At 52.9% G+C, this 22,069-nt stretch overlaps 1 long non-coding RNA gene across 1 annotated transcript; it reads right to left on the minus strand.

The window, feature by feature from the left end:
* Window positions 1–535: 535 nt before the first annotated feature.
* On the minus strand, window positions 536–17,043 carry LOC105099482 (uncharacterized). Its single transcript, XR_004133685.2, has 7 exons — window positions 17,016–17,043; window positions 16,726–16,898; window positions 12,139–12,223; window positions 11,210–11,335; window positions 9,300–10,674; window positions 8,976–9,065; window positions 536–8,563 (listed from the first exon to the last, which is right to left on the minus strand). It is a non-coding gene; the product is annotated as an uncharacterized LOC105099482 (long non-coding RNA).
* Window positions 17,044–22,069: the final 5,026 nt, after the last annotated feature.

A 22,069-nucleotide genomic window follows, 5' to 3' on the forward strand; every position in this document is an offset into this window, starting at 1 on the left:
TGCCTCCCCTAGACTGAGCGCCACGAAGTCCAGGGTGATGCCCATCTGCTTCTGACTATACCCTGGGCGCCCCACCCAGTGCTCCACACAGAGGAGGGACAAGGAGATTTTGTTGAATGAGTGAAATGAGGAGCTAGCTGAGCCTTGTGAGTGAGCAGTACCCAAGCAGGCTCGAGGGTGACCATCCACTGTATGCTAAGAGGATAAAGGGGTCTTAGGACCAAAATGTTTGAGAACTGAAACAACAGACTTGCTGTGGATGGAGTGGTCCAGGGAGATGTCTCTGGGGAGGTGACATTCACCTAAGACCCGAGGGCCCCAAAGTCAACCACGTGAAAAGCGAGGAACATATATTCCAGGCAAAGGAACCAGCCAGTGCAAAGATCCTCAGGAGAGAACAAGATAGTTGTGTCAGAGGAACAGAGGAACAGGTGGGCAGCCTGGCATCCCTGACAGTGGGGCAGTGCCTCTGTACATGCTGACTGTGTAAATGGTTTCTAGGTGAATAGAGGGAGGGAAGGAAGGAGGCAGGAGAGAGAAGCGGAGAAGAGACATGGATTTTCTGTGATGCACTGGGCACAAAGTAGTGCTATTTAAAAATACAGCAATAGTAATGATGGTTACACAACAATGAGAACGTACTTAATACCACTGAACTGTGTATTTTTAAATGGTGCAGACAGTAGATTTTATGTGTATTTTCCTACAATTATAAATACCCAGTTGTAGTGACTTCAAAGATCATGGTCTTGAGCAGAGAGTGGGAGAGCCCACTCCTGTTCCTTGAGTATGCCACTGGTTCCCCACTCCCCCAAATTACACATCCCTCTGCCTCCTGAACTACAGCCATTCCTTGGGTGTGAATTGGTTTCTAATCTCAAAATGGTATTTTAAACAAGAGAAGCTCCATTCATGAGTGAAAACACAATGCCCAGTTCACACTCCATGGCCGGATCCATGTAAAAATATTTTTAATCTACAGCAGAATTTCCATCCCCAGGAGGCAAGGACATGGAAAATGTCTTCTGCAGTCTTAAAGTAAAACAGTGGGTCCCTGGATAAACTCTCAAGAGGGCCTTTGGGGTCTTTGGGATGTAACCAGTCTCCCCCACCAGGCATCCCTCCAGCTCAGTATGTCCCCATCTACTCAAGCACAGCCCTCAGGCAGGGACCACAGTGGCCCCTCCCTCCATGCTGCCTATTAAAAGACTGAACCGCCTCTTTCTACCGGGAGGCCAGCTTCCCAGCCCATGAGGTCCTGCTCCTAATGACTTGATGTTCAGTGGCGTCAAGGCCAGGGTGAGCATCAGCAGGCCCGGGGCCGGGGTTAGGGGGAGGAGAGTTGCCTACACAGGTATTAAGTCAAGAACATGAACACACACACACACACACACACACAAACACACACACAGAATCTGAGACTCCCACCACCATCATAAGTCTCAAAGGTGGGCTAGTCCCATTCCTTCTGCCTCCAGAAGGTTTGTTACCCAACAAGACACATTTTTGCCTTCCTGGGGTCAGGACCAGCCTCTCAGAAGCTCTCCGTGCCTGCATGGCCCCCTTGCAGCCATACAGGACTACAGGGCTTCCTCTCTAGTGAGATTCTCTTGTAGACTTCCAGCCCATGCCCACGTGCCCTCGGATGTCTTCCTGGAGCGGAGCATCACTGGGGGTCTGGAGTGATGTGCTTTTCAGTTGGCCCTTTTCCCAAGACATTGCTGTCACCTGCCTGGCAGGTACACGGCCCCCTCTGCTTTCCAGTCATTGCATAACTACCTCCAACCGGGGAAAGCGTTTCTAGGTCTTATTTCTCTTAAGATGGACCTAAGGATGGTCCTCCTTTCAAGAAGTTCTAACCAGTTTTCTAAAATTTGCTCAGAACTTAATATAAGCAGGACTCTGAGAAATGTTTCTGAGCCTCTTGCTTTGTGTGCAGTGGAGCAAGGTGGCCACAAGAGGGCAACAGGCACCTGCTTCCCTGATGCAGGCCCCATCCCCGCCTCGCCAGCAGCCAAGCCACCTCCTCCAAGCTCTTCTTGATGCATCACCTCTTCTTGCCTTTGCAGCTCAGGCCTCTGGATCACCCTTCAGGCCTCACCGCCAGCTCCACTAGATTAGCTCTGAGTCCCTGGCTGACAGCGAGGCTCTCAACCCCAGAGCAGTATTCAATGACCTGAGCCACCTGCCTACAAGGCCACTAGGCAGGCCTCTGACCCTGCCCCTGAGCTGATCCAATCCTCCAGGCCCTCCCATGAGCTGTCCTCACCCACAGACCCTTACTCCCAGACTGAGCCAGTAAAACTGGTCCCTCTTCCCACCCTCCTCGACCTGGTGCCCCCTCTTACCCACACCCAGGAATCCCTAGCCTCCTAGCTTCTCCTCTCTGCTCCCAAAGGACCCTCCCCCAGCCCTGCAGACATCAAAACTCCCTTCTGGCCAAACTCTCATCTCAGGGCAGCTAAATTGCATAGAAATTAGAAAAGGAAGCTGAGCTAATTTATACCAACGTGTAAATGGGTGATGGATTTATAACCCTTCTGACTATCTCAATCTAAAGTTTTATGTCCTAGGGCTTCCAAAACTCGAAAGTCCCTAAATCAAGGACTCTAGGCCCTGGCCTGGTGACTGATGAGTCCATACACAAAGGCATATCCTCTGTACACACCAGACAGGCATAGGCATTTTTAGGGATACAAAAGCTGCATCCACGTGTTTGGACTATTACAACTATCAGGCTATTATTTAAAAGAACCAAAACTCAGATGCAGATTATAAGGGGTTAATAGGCTATGTCCCGTGGCAAAACCCTGAAAGTTGACTATGCTTCTGAGCCCACCTCGGCAGACACCACTCCTCCATTTGGCCTGAGCCTCACCCCAGCCCTGGCACCTCCTTTAGAGTACTGAGATCTTTACTGGCCTCACATGGCTCTTCCCCAGAGCAGTCGCCACGTCCGACACCACTACCTCCACCTCTCCCTGTGTTAGTTAAGTCCAAACCTGTGTTAGCCCAGTCCCAGCCATGCCGACATCCAAGCTGTTAATAGTAATAGTTACGAGGAGTGTTAGACCTGTTGTTAGTCAAAAAGAAATCCACAAGCCGTTAGTTTCTGCTGAAAGGAACAGATCAGGAGGGCAGGAGTTAGTCAGGTGAAGGAGAGGTTAATTAAGAGCAGGTCAGAGCCAGGCCAGGAGCCTGGAGCCCCCAGATGGGCAAGGTTGGTTGTTAGTGGTCAGCCCCCCTGGGGCAGCCAGGGCAGGCAGGGATTAGCTGGGTGAGAGCAAGAGTTAGTGCAAGGGAGCCAGAGATTAGCCCAAAGAGACCAAAGTGCCTACTGGAGGTGAGGCATAAAGTCACCCCCAGGTGTGGCCCTGGCTTAGCGGCTGGCGGGCTCTGGGGGAGGCACACTGGGGTTGGGCCGTGGGTGCGAAGAGGACAGGGAGCCAGGGATGAATTTCTGGCTGGCCTGAGGGGCTGTGGGACCCTGTGGGCCCCTAGGGTTCATTTGTTGCTTCCCACTTCTTCCCCCTGCCAATCCTGAACCCAAGATCTGCTTTCTTCCCAGCTTTCTCAGATTTCCTGGTGTAGACAGTCCTTCTCAATGACTTCCAGTGGGAAAAATGACTCACACCTACTTCCGGTGTGGGAAACCTGGATCTCCCACCTCCGGGGACGGGAAGGGCTCTAGCCAACTTCCTGTTGTAGGAAAGGCCCCTCTCACTGATCTCCTGGCCATTCCTTCTCACCGTCTGGTGATAAGGCGAAATCCCCCTCTCACTGACTTCCGGTTTAAGAAAAACCCGTCTTCCCAACCCTCGAATATGAGAAATGCCCCCTCATGCTGACTTCCTGAGCTAACTACTCAGTGATTCCCAGTGTGGTTAAGACCCTTTCAGTGACTTCCAACTGGGGAAGTCTCCACTAGCTGACTTCCAGTGTGGAACACCCCCTCCTTGATTGTGCGGCACCACACCTCTACCGGCCACTTTCCAGTGGAGAGGATTCTACCCTTGCTTCCGTCCAAAGAAAGCCATACGGGCGCTTTCTCTCTGCTCCCTTAACTGGGAAGAGCCCTGCGCTCCACATTCTAGACCCACAGGCCTCCCCACAGTCATACCCCAGAGGTTTCCCAGCTCCCGCCCACTCCCAGTAGCAACCAGACTTCGGCGCAGAGGTGAGATGCTGTGCTCGGAGGCCGGCCAGCCTCCCATATCTCCAGGACCACCTCTTCCTCTGGGCCGCTGGTGTGGATGATAGGGCCGTCCGTCCCCTGCCTCAGACGTGGCCCAGTGGACTCTGAACTCACAGCCAATTGGGGCTGCAAAGTGGGGCATCTGTCTCTGCCAGGCCAGCCCCAGGACCTCTGCTTGCCAAAAGGAGGGGGACCAGCCCCCAGGGGCGCCCAGAGCTCGGCAGGGCTGGGGTTAGTAAGAAGAGAAAACAGGGTTAGTAGGGGCTGGGTTAGTAAGTCAGAGCACAGCACCAGCGGACAGGGGCATCTCAGCAGACACACACGGGAGGCACTAGGAGAAAAGAAGAATGCACACAGGTCAATTAGTTTGTTAAGGGGTGGTCGGGGTGCAGTTGAGGCCCCCCTGGGGTTAGATGGGTTAGTAATTGAACAAAAGAGCTGCCTACGGGAAGAAAGCTGAGGAGGAAGTGTGGGGAAGAGATGGTTAGGGGTTCAAAGCGAGTGTCTGGCCCCAGGCAGAGGGGTCTGTGTGCAGACCACCCAGAGGGACCAGGGCCTGCCCTGGGACATGAGTGGGCAGGTTTTCCGAGTCTCCCACCCCGACCCTCATACATATCCAGATATGTATTCAGTATCTGCCCTCTGTCAAAAGCTTTATCTTCCTGGGAATCCTCACTGCAACGTGTGGGTGAGGATCAGGCCACTCATTCTACTGCTGAGGAAACCGGGGTTCAGAGAGGGCAAGTGACTTGCTCAAGTCACCCAGCGGGAAGTGGCAGAGCTGGCAAGTCTGATTTGCATGCCCTGTCCTGCAGTGTGGGTCTGCACAGAGATCCCAGGCCACGGGCAGGGCCTTCCGGAGCCTCGTCTGCCCCCACATCCCAGCCCCTTGAAAGGCCCGTGAGCTGCAAGGTTAGTAGGGTCTGGCTGCGGGGGGTTAGTAGGGCATGCTCGGGCCTGGTTAGTGGGTTAGTCGGTTGGCAGAAGGCCAGGCACCTCGTCACACGCCACAGCGTCCCGGCTGAGCCCTGGGTTAGTAGGTTAATCACACCATGCAACACTGCCCCCAGCCCCTCCAGCTGCAGCTCCAGAGGCCTCCCGCCCCCAACCAGCCAGGGAGCTGGGCCTGACCAGGGCAGGGGGTCTGCCTCCAAGCTCCTCAGCCCCACCCCAGAATCAAAACTATCCACTTAGACCCTGCCCCCATAAATTTTTCTTCCCTACTTCTCAGCCATGGGTCTCCGGGGCACTCCCCCAGACACTTCAGTTCCCCTGAAAATGGACGCTGCTCCTTCCAGCTGGAAACCCCCTGCCTGGTTCTGGTCATCCCCTTCCCGGAAGGCTGGGTCCTGTCACACTCAGGTGCACACACACACTCGTACACACTCATGTGCACACACCAGCATATTCCCACAAAAGGCCTGATGCCCCGGAGCCACTGTGTCCAGTGGACAGCTCCTCCATCACCGCCAAACCTGTGGTTACTCCAGCCCCTGGCCTGCCCTCCCCCCAACACTGAAACTGCATAGAGCTCGCCTGACCCCCAGCACCAAGTTCAGACTTCCTGGCCCCAAGGAAAGGGCTGCCTTTCCAGCTGATGCTGCGAAGCAGCTGAGTGTGCCCTAGTTTTGTCATCTTTTATCACAGTTGCAGTTTTCCCACAGAAACCGCAGCCTAGGATCCAACAGTTCCAACTGATGCTCTAGAAGAAAAGGGTTCTGTTGCCAGTAAACTTTGGGGAGTAAACGCTTAATCCTCTATCTGTCCTTGAATATTCACAATACCCAGCAGCACTTATAAAGGCTCTGATAAGTCCTGCACTACAGAAACCTACCGAATTTGAACTTTTTTTTTTTTTTTTTTTTTTTTTTTTTGTAAGAGCAATGACATTTCCTAGAACTTACTTTGGGACTATCTGCACTCATTTCTCCCTGAGGCTCTCAGCTAAGCCACCTCTTTCTCATCCTCCAAGGTCCTGATTAGTTCAGCCTCGCTGGGAAGTCTTTCCAGCCTCCTCTGGGATCTTACTCCCACACACCCAAGTACTTAGAACCTGTGCCTCAGTAGACTGTTTCCTGCCCCATCCTCCAGTTCTCTGTGTGAGCTGGTTTTCTCCCATTCAGCATGGCTGTGCAATCCTGAAGGTTTGAATCAGGGCCGTAACTTCACTTAAATTCCCCTCAAGCGAGTCACACAGGGAAGGGCTCACATTAGGTGCTCAATCCTGATGAGAAGAGTAGATAATAAATTCCCCAAGAAGCATTTGGAGCTACTAGGGAGGCCATGCAGTGCCACCGATTCCTTGATCTGATTAGGGAGAGGTATTAAGAATACAAGAGAGGGAGGACTAGTCAGAAATGCCTCTGGATCAAAGATGCTGGGCTTACCGCCCAGAGGGCCCAAAATAGATGTAAACTACATGTAAACTCCCAGAGGAGCGTTAATTGAGCACCTACTAAGAGTCAGTCGCTGTGCCAGACACGTGATTTCACGATTTTTCCCTGTGCCCCTACAGTGAGCAGATGGCTCATTTCAGAGCAGAAATCAGACTCACAGGGGTGAGGTGACTGGGTGGTACAGCAAAATGCACACCCTCTGGCTCCAAAGCCCAAGATCTTCCCAAGACACCCCTCTCCCGGGAGCTCCTCCTCGCTGCACTGGGTCTGGCCGGTTCTGTCTCCCCAAGGCACCCGGGGCCACCCTAGCACGTTACCCCCCAATACTGTCTCTATTGCCCACACCTCTGCCCCTCCACCCCCTCCCTTTTGGGGGCAGGAATTCTAAAGGGGAGATGACACCAGCTTTCCATGCTTGTGGTGACCACCTACTATGGACTGAATTGTGTCTCCTCTAAATTCATAGGTTGAAGCTATAACTCCCAACGTGACTGTGTTTGGAGATAGGCCTTTTAAGGAGATAATTAAGGCTAAATGAGGTCATAAGGATGGGACCCTGATCCCATAGGACTGGTGTCCTTATAGGAAGAAGAAGAGACACTAGCTAGCTAGCTATTTCTCTCCCTCTCTCTTCCTCCCTCCCCCTCTGTGTGTGTGTGTGTGTGTGTGTGTGTGTGTGTGTGTGTGTGTGTGTTTCTACCTGTGAGCCAAGGAGAGAAGCCTCACCAGAAACCATCCCTGGCCCCTTGGTTTTGTACCTTCAGCCCCCAGAACTGTGAGAAAATCCATTTCTGCCGGTTCAGCCCTCCACGCATGGTATTCCGTTAATGGCAGCCCAAGCTGACTCACCCAGGTCCCCTCCCCACCCCCAGAAAAGGACATTGGGCTCTTAGACTTGCCTAAGGAAGGCCACAGCTGCTCCTGTGTGAGCACTGGGACCAGCCCCTCTTAAGGAGCTGGAGGGAGTGGAGAACAGGGAGGCAGGCAGGCCAGTGAGCCCGCAGCCGCAGCCGCAGCCACGTGATGGGGGAGCTGCCTGATGTGTGTGGAGCCTGCCCTGCCTGCCCCTGCTCCCCAAGGACAGGAGTGTGATAAGGAGCAGGAATCTGAGATACGGCCGGGGTGATCCCTCAAGCCTTGGGGTGAGGCTGATTCCAGACCATTCCCTTTGGAAGGCGAGAGCAAGGCTCAGTATCTGTCTCCTTCTGGCGAGCCTCCCCAGCCTGGGTCTCCTCATCCTCCGGAAACTCTCTCCATCCAGGATAGCTCTACCCCTCCAGCTGCCCCTCCCAGAGCTCCACAACTCAAGGGGAAGGCCCAGGCTGCCCCCCGCCCCGGTCACCATCCGGGAGAGCAGAAGCGCGGGAAAGCCCCATCCAAGAAGCCCCCACAAGAATGGGCGTCACTCACTCACATGGCCAACGGCGCAGGGCAGACCCAGCCGGCGGCGCCCCGGGAGCTGCGTCCACCCTCCCTCCCACCGGCAGCTCCTCTTTGACACCCAGTCCTGTGATCCTGCCCCTGTCCTATAAGGTCCTTTAAGACCCAGCCTTGGCGAGGTGTGGTCAGTCAGGCCCTGGCCCAGGCTGAGCTCTGGTCTCCGGCAGGGCTGCCAAGAGAAATCAGGTCCACTCGGGGTCAGGAAGGGCCTCCAGGCCTGGACAGAGGGCCCAGCAGGCAGGTCCAGACAGACACAGTGGGGACGGTGGGCTGCCGGCCTCCCTCACATCCCTCGAGCTGTCCTCCAGAGCCAGGTCCTGATCTCAGCTGAGCACCATCCCAGAGGGGCCTGTACCCATGGCAGGCTCCATCCTGGGAGTCAGGAAGGATGAGGTCTTCAGGGAATTGTCCAGGGTTCCAGAATTGTCCAGAAGGCTGCTTCCTATGTCACCGTGGCCAGAGTCTAGAGTCACCCGGGCTCCAAAGAGAAGACCAGGCCAGGAGTCCTGAGATGCAGCCAGGGCAGAGCCGCCTGGAGGGGGCACAGCAGTCTAGAATAAGAGCACAGCCTCCATCCCCCAGCTCCCCACAGCCCAGCCCCACACCCTGGGGGTGGGCACCTTCAAAGACTCCCAGTCTCCCTCCTGTGCCACCAGCACTTAGACAGGGTGGGGTGAGGGCTTGGATGCTAGTAACACATAAAGAGGATGTCGCATCTGGACAGGACTGTCACAGGGATTAGAAAAGCAACAAGCCCAGAGTCAGCCCCACGGGTGTCACGGGCAGACAGGGAGAGTCCAGGTGGGCAGGAAAGGCCTTCACAACCTCCCAGCTGAGGGGCCCTCTGTACCACCCTCCCCCAATACACACACACACACACATGCACACCTTCCAGGACGGGGAGCTCATCCCCTCACTGAGACGATGACAGAGCATGTTCTTACCTGAAGATCAGAGAGGGCGGAATCACATCTCATGTTGCCCTCTGGGGCCTGAGCATCTCTCTGGGAGAAGGCGCTTGGTCCACATTTGTGCTGAATGAAGGAATGGGCTGAAATCTCTGCCAGGAACCCACCCGGAGTGGTCTTGATTCAGTCCCACCCCCTCCACCGAGACCACACGGAACAAGCCTTCCAGCCCCCCGACTCCAGGCAGGAGTGTTTGGGCCAGGTCTGGGTACCTGGGGAAGGCCCTGGGTGGGGAGACAGTTATCCCCAAAGAAACTCAGCTTAATGGAACCCCCTTGCCCCACACCTACCCAGGCTTACCTGGCAGCGCCCAGCCAACACGTTGGCAGCCCAAGCTCAGCTCCCAGCTCCTCCCCCATGTAGATCCCTGCAGGCCCATCCTGGAAGACAAAAGAGCCAACCACGGCGCAGGAGAAAACCGCGCCCAGGCCCCCTCCCCATCCCGGGCCGGGCCAGAACTCTGCTGACAGGAAGGCCCCAGGAGCTAGGGAGGCTGGGCCCAGATACACCGGCCCCCTACCTCCCTTCCTCCCACCCCCGAATACCCTCCTTTGCTGCCTTTGCCCACCTCCCTGTTGCCGTCCAACCGCAGAATGTGACCCCTGGAGAAGGCAGGACAGACTCAGCTTGACAACAGTTCAAGTGAGCACTGAACAGAGCCAGCATCCAGAGCTCTGATCCCAGCCCTGCCATCCTGTGCAGCCCTGGGAATCCGGCCCTCTCTCTGGGCCACAGGGCCCTTCTGGTCCTGACACTACCCACGGCGCACGGTAACAACCCTGAGTCTGAGGCCCTTCCGCTCAGACTCAGTTACCTTTCTGCTCCGCGCCCCCGTCCCCCTCCCCATCTCTTTTCTGAGGCCCCAGGCACCAGAGGAAGCTTGCAGAGCCAGAGGGTGGGCTGGGAATCTTTGATGACCACCCCCGTGTTACCAGTCTGAGAAGACCAGAGAATGCCCACTCATCCTGACCTTGAGCATCGTCTCCCAGGGTTTGCTTTCAGTGACAGCTAAGCTCTTTTCATCAACTGGCAGACCTGGGCCTGGGAGTCAGGGGTCCTCTCAGCATATTTTCAGAGCTTGCTGTCAGCTCCCGGACTTGGCTCACGGGTCCAGAGCTGGAGAGGTACTCAGACCCTCACACTGCCAAGCATGTGCCCAAGGGTCACGGTGCCAAGGTCCCCGCTTGATTGCCACGCAAAGGGGCCCTAGCCAAGTTTCAGAAGATGTCAAAGGGCCAGAACTGAGACGGGAAGGGCCAGCCCAAATCACCCGGAGTCCCCAGCCTCCTTCTGATGCCCGGTCTACAGGTACTCAAGATGAAGTAATTCAGCTCAGGTCCTCAGAAATTACTGAGAGTGGAGTTTATACAATTGTAGCCCTGATGCAAAAGTGGGCTGTGAAAGTTACTTTCTGGGGCCCCACAAAATGGGGACGAGCTCTTTGTGGCCTCGGAGGTAGGAAAGTAAGTGAGCCACATAGCTGATTTCTTCCCCCACCTTGGGGATTCTGGGATACTGGACTTCCCTGCACCGACCAGGAGAGGGCAGGCTGGTAGGCTGGGGGCTGGTACTTTTGAATACTTATCTGCAAGGCTCCTTCCCAGGGTGATCATGAACATCTCGAAGAACCCGGAAATTCCCTTCTTTCTCCTCTGTCCCAGGAACTTGCTGCAGTCTGTAAATAGACCCTGCACTGCTCAGAGCAGCACTGTTTGAATCCAGTGACCCTCTCCCCTGGCCCTGGGGCCCCAGAATCCCTGATACGACAAAGGCAATGGAGATTTCAAGGGAAACTTTAGCTCCTGCATCAAGCTGACAGCTGTCTAGGAGGGTATCAAGGGCTTTGAGGTCAGACAAATATCAGTGAGACAGTGGCTTCCAAATCCAAGGTTAATCATTCTCAAAGGCTTAGCCCGTGCCTGGCACAGAGTTAGTGTTCCAAAAATTATTTTCCCCAGTTAATGATTTAAATCTTTGGGTAACACTGATGTCCCAGAAATGTGGGCCACATTTATCCTGCAGGATTCTATGCCTCCTGGGGCAGGGGGCTGTATACACCCCACTCAGGAAGCACAGATCAAATTTCATTCCTCTGTCTCGGTGAATGGATAAATAAGCGGGAGTACGTCGTATAATGAAATCTACTCAGCAATAAAAAGGAACACACTATTGACAGATACTATGACAAGGACAAACTTCAAAAATATTACCTGGGGTGAAAGAAGCCAGGCACAAGAGACCACATGCTGTATGATTCCATTTACACGAAATGTCCAGAAAAGGCCACGCTCTACAGTCAGAAGGTAGATTTGCGGTTGCCAGGGATTAGGAGCGGGCTGGGGATTAACAATAAATGGGGGTGAGGGATATTCCTGGGGCAAACTGATTTGTAGTGATGTGTGCAGAACTGGGTAAATTTACTAAAAGCCATTGAATTCTGCTCTTGAAATGGAGGAGTTATATGATATGCTTACACGAGGTTAGACAAAAAAGGGTTGAATTACTGACACATGCAAGAACAAGCCTGAACCTCAAAAACATGTTGAGCAAAAGAAGCCAAGAACGCAAGATTCCACAATAATGGAACTTTAGGGAAACTGTGTAATCTACAGGTGTAGAAGGTAGATCAGTGGTTTCCTGGGGAGGGGATTAACAGGGGACCATTTTGGGTGATGAAAATGTTCTGTATCTTGATTGTGATGGTGGTTACACAGATGTATACATTTATCAAAGCACACTGAAATGTATGCTTGAAATAGGTGCATTTTACTGCATGTAAATTATACCTCCATAGAGTTAGCTCTTCAAAACTCATTTAGATGTGATGACACAGGACAAGAACCAAGAAGGGTCCAATCAAAGGCCACAGGGAGACCTGGTGGTGAGCTTCTGGGTCCCAGCGTCTCAGCTCCCACTAGCCCACACAGACCCCACGCCACCCCTGATTCAAGCCCAGGTCTGGGGCCCCAGCAGGGAAGCTTTGATTGAGGGTTTGGACCCCAGAGCATCCTAGAGGTCCTACCACCTCTGAAATTCACAAGATCTCCCACACATACGGATATTGTGGTGGACCTGACCACACAGCCTGAGGCTGGTCTCCACCACCCCCAGGGGTGCACAGAAGGAGAGGAAGGGTCACCTGGGTTACTCCTCTGATGCTGTCAAGGTCATGGTGGCCACGTGAATGTGTCTGGAAGACTGGGTGGGCAGGGAGATGCCTCCAGCTGTCAAGGAAAGAGAAAAAGGGATGGGTGGATAAAGATGTAGCCATGGGCACATTGGAGAAGAGATGCCAGCGTCCTGTTCTGAAATTACAGCATTTGCCAAAACTGATCTCCTTGGATGTGGATCAGAAGAAGCGAAAGGAGAAACCAAGAGGTATCTTGGCCTGTCCAGTACCAACCAAAACATCCAAACGTGTTGGAAAGGACCTGGGCTTCACTGCCCGGCTTCCCATTCTGTTCTGCCACCTCGAGCAAATCTGTTGCTCCCCAGGGCGGGTCTTCTTATCCACAAAAGCAGGGTGACTACGGTGCCCACCCCACAGGGCTGCTGTGAGGATTACATGAGATGAGAACTGTTATCTATTAGCTTGCATTCTCTTATTTTCTCACTTTATTATGACTACCATTGTTCACACTGCTCATTGGCACCATCCATGGATATTCATTTTTTCCTCCTAAACTTTGCACTATTCTTGGTAACAGACAAACAGCTACCAGGGAAACGTGTGTTTGGTTGCAGTTTCAGGACCCCCTTGGGTTTTAGGGTGTTTTTTTCCACTGACTCTGGAATAAAATAGCTGCTCAGAGAGCTGAGGCATGTGAGAGACGTTGGCCTAAATTGCTTTGGATGAGTGAGTGCTGAGAGATGGCAGGAGCTCCTGGGAATAAGATGTGCCCGGCGCCTCGCTGGAGACAGGAGGGAGAGGCTTTTGCGCAGGTGCAAAAAGCACCATTTTTTTTTTTTTTCCTGGACGAACTCCAACACAACCTACCCAAAAGAAGAGCTTCACTATTCAAATCTCCCTCAAATAAAGGAACCCCCGAGCTGCGGGTGGGGGACACCTTTACCTGACAAAACAATGGGTTGGGTTTTTTAATTCCCATTTTACAGATGAGGAGACTGAGGTTCAGAGCAGTGTGACTTGCGCCAAAAATCACCCAGCTAGGAAACGGTGCAACGGGATTCTCAACACGCCTGTTGAACCTTTAAGGGGCAGAAGGCTTATGTCCGGATACGGGGGTGGGAGTTAAAGGAGAACCGACCTGGGGAAGGTAGGTATAAAGTGTGAACGCTCTGGTGGTCAGCGTTACTGTTATAGTGGAGGGAGGAACTGGCTGTGATTGCTAAACCAGCCGGGTCGGTTTATTCCAGTTGCTTCCACGGTCTTGAGGCAGCTGATTAAGTTCACTTTGAGAAAGGAAGGTAGCGTCGTGTAGTAGTTACGCCACCACATTTCAGAGCCAGACTAGTTCTGGGTTCAAATCCTGACTGTACAACTAACTGACTGTGTGACCCTGAGCTTGTCCCTTCACCTCTCTGAGCCTCAGTTTCCCATCTGGAATGCCCGATTCCCAGCCTTCTCATGGGGTCTCCAAGAGGCAGCACCCAGCAGGAACCTTGGTAAACAGTTACCAGCCGGTAGCTGGACTTGGTTATGGTTAATCATCTAGCCCATAGCCCTGAGTCCAGGAGAGTTCAGCCCCTCCCCCCACGACTCACCCAGTAGCTTCCAGAAGGGCCCACCTGGCACCACAAGGGAACAAGGGACACCTGTCTCATCTGATGAGATCAGCCTGGAGAGGAGTGGGGAGACAGATGTCACCCTCAGCCAGCCTCTGCCTCTGCCCCTGAGCATCTCTGGCTATTGTTCCAGGGAGCTCCAGCTGACAGATGAGCCGGCCTCCCAGACAAGGGGGAAGATCCTTCCCAAACAAAGGGGTAGCCTTTAAGTTATTTGCCAGCGCATTGAACCTGCACAAAGGCCCCAGTGGCCGCAGAAACAGTCTGAGGATCACCCCGGAGAAGGACCAACAGTCCAATACAAATAAAAGCAAACAACTAAGTGTCTGTACACGATTCAGGGGATGTGGAAATGACCTCAGCCGGCACACAGGGGATGCACTAAAGCAGCAATGTCTTTACTAAGCAGCTGCTGGGTGGTGGGCACTTTACCCACACTGGTTCATCATTCCCAGCAGCCTCTTAAAGCCGGGATTAAGACTCCCACTTCACAGATGAGGAGACTGAGGCTCTGAGAACAGAAATTTCTTCCTTACTGAAGTTGACACAGAGCACAGGTAAGGAGGAGGATTTGCACACAGATCCTTGTAATTCACTGCCTTCTCTTTCTACCACCCTACCAGACATCAAGGAGGGATAAATTCAAAGAGCAGAATCCTGCCCTGGTGGAAGCAGGGATCTGGTCCAGAGGAAGGATCTTAAAAATGAAGATTAAAAAAAAAAAAAAGGAAACAAATGTAAAGGCCAACAATATGGAACTGAGTAGAGCGTTTCCATCTATTCCACAAAATACCAACCTTCTTACAGTGATTTCTGCCAAGGACGTCAAAACACAGAGAAGCATATCTAATGTCACTTTTCTTGAGGTAGTATACATACAGCACAATTTCAGTTCGTATTTTCAGGAATAGAAAATATACTACAGGGAAATACGTGAAAACGGTAAACATAGTAGTTATTCTTGGATGACAGAACTGTGGAGTTTTCATCTTTTTTTTTCAGTCTTTTCCAAATCTTCTATAATTTTGCATTCCATGAAACGTATTGTATTTTTTAAAAATCATATTTTTGAATTCATTTTGAATGCAGGCATAAAGAGTGGTTCTTCTAAAGCTGGTGATAGGAAGTTGTGGTTCCTTTTGAGGACCCCGAAGACCTCACCCCTCTCTTCCTTGAAGAAGTGAGGAGGACCAAAAATGGCAGCCAGAGGACTGCAGGATAGACTTCAGATACTTTCTCAGTGGCAAGGGTCATTAAGTAATAAAGTAGGTGAAAAGAAGGGGGAGCAGAGGGGATGTCACCCTTAAAATTCTTTCAACGTGAAATTAACCAAACTCAGTGCTGGATGAGGATGTGCCACCCAAAGCTACCCGCTGGCGGAAAAAAAAAATCCCCAAGGAAATGTTTTTGCCCAGACTGCTACATGGTTCTAAACGTAGAGGTTCTACACCCGCTAGGGGTGAGGGAAGAGGTCTGGGCACTGTTCCCTCAACCTACGGTCTGACCACCCGCAGATGATGAGAAGGAGGGGGGTCTGAGAAAACATCCAGAAGACCAGCCACACCCCAGTCCTGCTGACTCATCCCCTGGCCACGTGGCCTGGACATCTGAAGCCACGCCCCGAAAGTCTGAGAGCCACTGTCCTCAGGTTTCCCTGTCTGTCAAGTGGAATTACTCATCCCTCCCCTCCCCAACCAGCCCAGGCAATCGCGAAGCTCCCGGGCGCTCCCAAACGGGACTGCGCTTTGGAAGGTAAAGTGTCGTACCCAGAATGAGCGTTGGGCTCTGGGCCGCGCTCCGTCTGGGGCCGGCACCGAGAGAAACAGAAGCCGCTCTCCGCGCGTTATCTCGCCTCTCTCCCCCCACCCGTCTCCGCACTACCGCCTCCCTCCCGGCTTCCCGCAGCTTCAGGTGGAGGCGGTGTTCCCCGCCGCGGCACTGCAGCAGGGTGTGCGCGCCAGCAAGCCTGGGCGCAGGGCAGCCACGGGTGTGGAGCCTGGGATGAGGGTGGGGAATCCAGGCCCCCGGGTCTCCCCCTGCACAGTCCGACAAGCAATTTCTCTAGCCGAGGATCCTCTGCTGAGAGAGAGGAGAGATCTGGCCCCCTCCCTCCCAAATTCCCAACCTCTCTAGAGAATGTATTGGAGAGGAGTAGGAGGGAAGGGAGCTGGTGAGTCCTGGGTTCTCCCCAGACCCATTTAAGGATGTAACATGAGCTGTAGAGTTGGACATATCTGGATTCAAAATCTCTGGGTGTGTGACCTTGGACGTGTGTACCTAACCCTCTCTGGAGCTCAATTTCCCCATCTCTAAAATGGGGTTCTTACCACCGCCTAGGGTTGTTGTAATAATGCATGCAGTGGGCTAAGCATGTCCCTGGCAGAGTGTAAGCTCTCCATCAACTGATGTAGTATTATTATCATTACCGATCTCACTATTCTCAACCAAGAGGTTTTCCGGTCCTCTCCGTCCCTTGGGACCCTGGACATCTGGAATTTGATTCCCTGAAGTGTAGCATAGGCAGGCGCTGGGGGGTGGGCTTGATATGAACAAGGGGGGCTCAAGAGCCTGGCTCCACCATCCCATCCCCCAGCTCCAGTTCTGAGACCATTAAGGGTCCCTCCAAGGCTTGGCCATTTCCGGTGAGCAGAAAAGGTCCGGGGGCCCCTCCTGTCTGTCTGGTACGGGGGGATCTTTGTTCCCTCTCAGATCATGACTGCAAGACCCCCATGGGTCCTAGACTCCCAATGCAAACTCCCCTTCCCCGTGCCCCACCCAGGCCCAAGTCTTAGCTGCATTTGACAGCTGCGGGCTGGAGAGGCTCTTCATCCAACAAATAAGGGGCACTTCAGGCAGCGTTTGCCAGCCCTGAACCCTGCCCAGAACCCTGGGACCTCAACCTCGGGGAATTAGGCTGTTCCCTGCGCGCAGACAAGGACCCTTGGGGAGGGAGGGCTGTTAGGATGGGGCGGCGGCTTACCTCCCGTCCGCGGTCTTGCGGCGCCAGTGCAGAGGGCTCTTTGTGCCCCGGCTCACAGCGCAGAACTGGGGGAGCCCCTGCAAGCGCCTCCCATCGCAAACTCCTCCCCGCACTCGTCCGCAGCCTCCCTCCCTCTGGTCCCCCGAGCGCAGCCGGCGTCGTCTTTGTAGCTGCTGCAGCGCCCATGAAATTTTAATGCGGGAGCGGCTGGCGGGCGGAGGCGCCCCACCCCCGGTCCTCGCCTCTGCCCTGCTCCCGCCTCCCCGCTCCCCTGCAACCCTACACCCTACCCTTTACTCCCTCCCGGAGGTCGGGGCCTGGGAGGCGGGGTGCGGCCGGGAGTAGGGGGAGCGCATCGCTACCCCAGCCGCACAAAGGGACGAGCCTAGCGGCGCGCTCTGCCTCCAGCATCCCAGCCCGCGGCGCTACCATGGCAACGCTTGCCGGGCTGAACTCCACCGCCGAGCGTGCAAAGATGGAGAGGCGCACGCGGGTGGCGCGCGACCGCGGACCCGGGGAGCAGAAGCCTAGACCCGGAATGGGAGGGTGAAGAGGCTGGTCCTAGAGGACCAGGCGCTTAACCAGCACGGCTTGGCTGTATGCCTCTCAATTAACTCAGCCCATGGTTATGGTGGAGTCAAGATCGGAACCCATGTCTGAGACTTTAGGGGCGTGTTCCTGCCACTGCACCACGTGGCCTAACAACTCTTATAGGTGCGGTCTTTTCTTACTTAAATTGCTCTCCTTTGTGCCTCTATATTCTAGAGCAGGAATGTTAGAAAATGGTCCTAGGGGACTCTTTTTAGACCAGGTCCTAAACGAGCAGCATCACATCAATTGGGAACTTGTCAGGAGTACAGATACCCAGGCGTCTCCCCAGAGCCGCTGGATCAAAACCCCTGGCACCGGGGCCCAGAGGTCTGTATTTTAACAAGCCCTCCAGCGGATTCTGACGCTTGAGAACCACTGTACTGGACCCTACAACCAGGCTATCCTGGGTTTAAATTTCAGTTCTATCCATGCCCCTCAGGGGATGACCTTAGGCAAATTCACTCCCTTTCTAAGGCTCAGTTTCCTAGTTCACAAAGTAGAGATAATCGTGGAATCCACTTCATAGGGTTGTGTATGGGTGAAATGCAGGAAAGCCTGGGTAGGGGGAGAGGTGCTTAGCACAGTGCCTGGCATTTAGTAAGGGCTCAAAACAGACTTTTATTCCTGTAATACTATGACGTCTCCTCTAATTTTCAAACTTCTGTATATATTATTTATCATCTCCGCTGCTCAGAAGAGGGCATGAAGGCTCCAAGAGGCAACAAGAGCTGCCGGGGTCCCTGGTAAGGGACTCAGGTGGGATCTGAACCCCCATTTCAGGTTCTGACTTTACCAGCTCTTCTCTGTATGGCTCATCTCTTGCTGGGAGCCCCCCCCCCCCGCCTTGATCTTCAGAAAATCCAGACCCAATTCAACAAACCTATAGCACGTTTCCAGTGTGCACAGCCCAAGGCCATGACAGGAACCATGAAGATTCCAGGGAGGTCCCAGATACTGTCTCCACCCCAGCAGAGCTAGCCGTCTTGCCAGAGAAGTAAGACTTAGGTGGGACAGTTAGAGAAAAAGCAAGATGGGACCTGGTCACAGCATTGCCCAGAGAACACAGCCAGACTGCGGTCCTTGAAGGTCTACGACTTTCCCTTGCGTCACTAGACCACAGACAAAAGAGGAAATTGGGTTCAGCATGACAGGTTCTAAATGAACACAGGGGATGCATTAGGAACCATGCCTTTCTTTTTGAAGTAGTCCCAAACCCCCTGTTTCATAATCTGTTTCAAAATTCTCCTGAGGATCAGCCCATCATTTCCAATATCCATTTGGAAAAAAAAAATCAAGGCACTTGCTGCTCCCAAATTTTCAGCACTTTGCCTATTCTTCGGGGCTTCTCAAAGATGATCAGCAATGAGCCCATGATTCTACTGCCAAGCATCTTTGGTTCTAGGAATATGTTTTCAAGGAGAACGGCAGGAGCAAGAGGGGAGCGGAAGAAGTGATTGTCAGAAGGTCCTGCGGGCTCACTGGGAAGACATTGTGTCTAACTCAGATGGATTCAGCATGAGCCGTAGCCGTAAACTGAGTGGCACACGGAGAGGGCAGAACCCATGTCCAGCAGACACCAAAACCAGCAAGGTATGATCCTGCCTGCTGCCCTCTGTCCCTGATTCTCTGATTTCTTTATCACAGGCAGCTCAAACTGGGGGATTCAGTTGGTCCTCTACCTTTCCAGTGTCCATCTGCTGAATGTCTTCCTTCACATTCTCCATTATCCTGGGGAGGGGAGGGACCTGCGGTGGGTTCCTTGATCTCCTTTATGCTCTAGGCACTGCTGCTGCCTCCTTCAGGATCCATATTTAGTCTGATAGCAAGAGCTGGCATCTTCCTTGTCTCTAACCCTTGCCTTATCTGGCAGGTAGACCCAGAACATGCCAAAGCACAGCCCCACGATGGTGAATGTCATCCTCACTGTAACTCACCAAGAACCTCATCTTCCAGGTGATATTTATGATGCTAACCTGGGCCCCAGGGAACCAGCAAGCAGATAAGAGCCCCAGATCGAGCCCCAAAGAGAAACATCAATGTACTCTCTTTTGCTTTTCTGGAAAGGGACTTGAGCTGCTTATTATGGAGTGCTGGTTGCCATGGAAATGGCAGGAGGTAGCATCATACTGGAGATCCACCTCAGAACAGAGTTCGCCCCTGTGAGCTGGACCAGGTGGTTACCGTGCCTTGTCTCAAGATGTGCAAGCTAGGTGGTCTTTGGATCATGACACTACACCCCACCCCACCCCCACAGCCCGAGATTTCCAGGGGGGATTCTGACACTGGTAACACATCCAGGAGAGGGGACTTCTGTTTCTCTCTATCCCTGGAGCAGCCCCTGGAGAAACTCGGGTGGCCTAGGAGGCCAGGGTTCCAATCCCAACTCTGTTATCAGCCTGCTCAGTGCCACTGAGTACTCACTGACCTGACTGTGCCTCCTTTATAAATTTTTATTTTTGTAGGTGAATTTCCCGTAATATAAAACCAGCCACTTTAAAGCAAGCAATTCAGTGGCATTTAGCACATTCACAGTGTTGTGCAACCACCATCTCTATCTAGTTCCAAAACATCATCATCCCCACAAAATAATGCCCACGCCCATTAAGCAGTTACTTCCCACAGCCGCCCCACCCCCAGCTCCTGGCAAACATGAATCCTCTTCTGTCTCATATGGATTTGTCTCTTCTGATCATTTTGTATAAATGGGATACCATGAAATGTGTCCTTTTGGTTCTAGCTGATTTCACCCAGAACAATGTTTGGAGGTTGATCCACCTTGTGACATGTACCAGCACTTTTTCCCTTGTTATGGCCGAATCATATTCCAGCGTATAACTATATAATATTATCTGTGTGCCCATCTGTCTGTTGATGGACATGTGGGTTGTTTCTTGGTGATTGTGAATAGCATCGCTGTGAACATGTGTGAACAGGATTTGTCGGAGTCCCTCTTCCAGCCTTTTGGGTCTTCACCTCTTGGCACCTCATTTCCTTTTACACCCACCCACCCAACTGCCCCTAGTCTGGATGTTCTGAGAGGTGGCAAGGTGAACTTCTGCTCCTTGTTACCTAAACTAGTCACCTGTATCCCCCACCCCGCCAGCGCCACCTCTCTGCCTGGCCACACCTGCCGTATCTTCTAAGGAAAGGCTCCGGGAGAAACCAGATTTCATCTGCCCTCCAGCCAAGCTATTAACAGAGACTGGTCATCTACTCCAGGGAGCTTCTCTCTGACAGCTGTTTTCCGAGCAAGCAGCTCCCAGCCTCCCTCAGATAGAAATTTCATTTTGACTCATCAAAGCAGCCATCCTCACCAGGGTGAGGGTGGGGCTCCCTAAATTCAGGGGACACCGCTTGTGCAGCAGAGGAGAGCTGCGTTTGGTGTGGCCTGGAAAAGAATACGCCTTTCAGCAATTCCCCGCAGCTACAGAAGTCCCCTGCCCACTCACCCCCACCCCCATCACCTTCGGAAGCAATGAACTTGGCCCTTTGCCCACTTACTTGACACTGTTCTGAGGGCTTTACCCACATTCCCCCACCCCATCCCGCTAGCACCCTCCGAGAAAGTGTCAGTATCATCTCCATCTGATAAGGAAAGGGAGGCTCAGAGAGGAGGAGTGACTTAGCCGAGGTCAGTCAGCTAGAAAGTGATGGAGCTGAGATTCAAACCCAGCACCATCTGATTCCAAATCTGCTCTCAGAATCTCTGAAAAAGCCATCTGCCTTCCTACTCACCCGATCCTTTTCCCTAGGAAGGATGCACCGCCCCACAGTCAGCTGGACCCCACCACCTGGCTGGGGACACTCTGGGGTCCATTCATGGCCCTGCTCTGGGCATGCACAACAGCGGTTAATCTCTGCCTCAGTCCAGGCAGGACATCACTGGTTCAGGATCATTGCCACGGATGAGCGGAGTCAGATCTGTCCTGCCCGCAGCAGCTGCCTTAATACGCGAAGTCCAGCAGTCCCGCTAGGTGAGGTGTAGACAGAAGCATGAGCATGGATTATCCTGGATACAGACTCCCAGACAAGGGTTCAAGCGCACGTAGTTTATTTGTCAGCTGATCCCCGGAAGAATTGATGGTGGAGTGAAATGGTGAGACGAGGAAGGAAAAAAAAGCCAGACAAAGTGAATCCATGAGTCCATTGCTCTACAGGGCAGCCATAACAGAATGCCACAGATCAGGGGGGCTTCAGCAACAGGAATTTACTTTCTCACAGTTCTGGATGCTGGAAGTCCGAGATCAAGATGCCAGCAGAGCTGGTTTCTCCTGAGGCCTCTCTGCTCAGCTTGCAGACGGCCGCCTTCTCCCTGCGTCCTCGCCTGGGCTTCCCTCGTGTGCTCACCCCAGTGTCTCATAAGAACCCCAGTCCTATTGGATCAGGGCCCCTCCCTATGACCTCATTTAATCTTAATGACCTCCGTAAAGGCCCCACCTCCAAATACAGTCAATTCAACATGTGAATCTGGGGAGAAAACAAGTTTCTTCTGTACAGCATAGGCAACTATATTCAACATCTATAATGAAAAAGAATATGAAAAGGAATATATGTATGTTTACGTACGACTGAAACATTATGCTGTGCACCCAAAACTGACACAACATTGTAAACTGACTATACATCAGTTAAAAAACAACAACATATGATTTTGAGGAGACACTATTCAGTCCCCTAACAAGAAGCAATTTGTTGTGGCAACTAGGACACAGTCTTGCTGAGGTCCTCTGGGAGGCTGTGGGGGGCACACCTG

The sequence above is a fragment of the Camelus dromedarius genome, chromosome 31 (genome assembly GCF_036321535.1).
Source record: "Camelus dromedarius isolate mCamDro1 chromosome 31, mCamDro1.pat, whole genome shotgun sequence".
Taxonomy (NCBI): Eukaryota; Metazoa; Chordata; class Mammalia; order Artiodactyla; family Camelidae; genus Camelus; species Camelus dromedarius.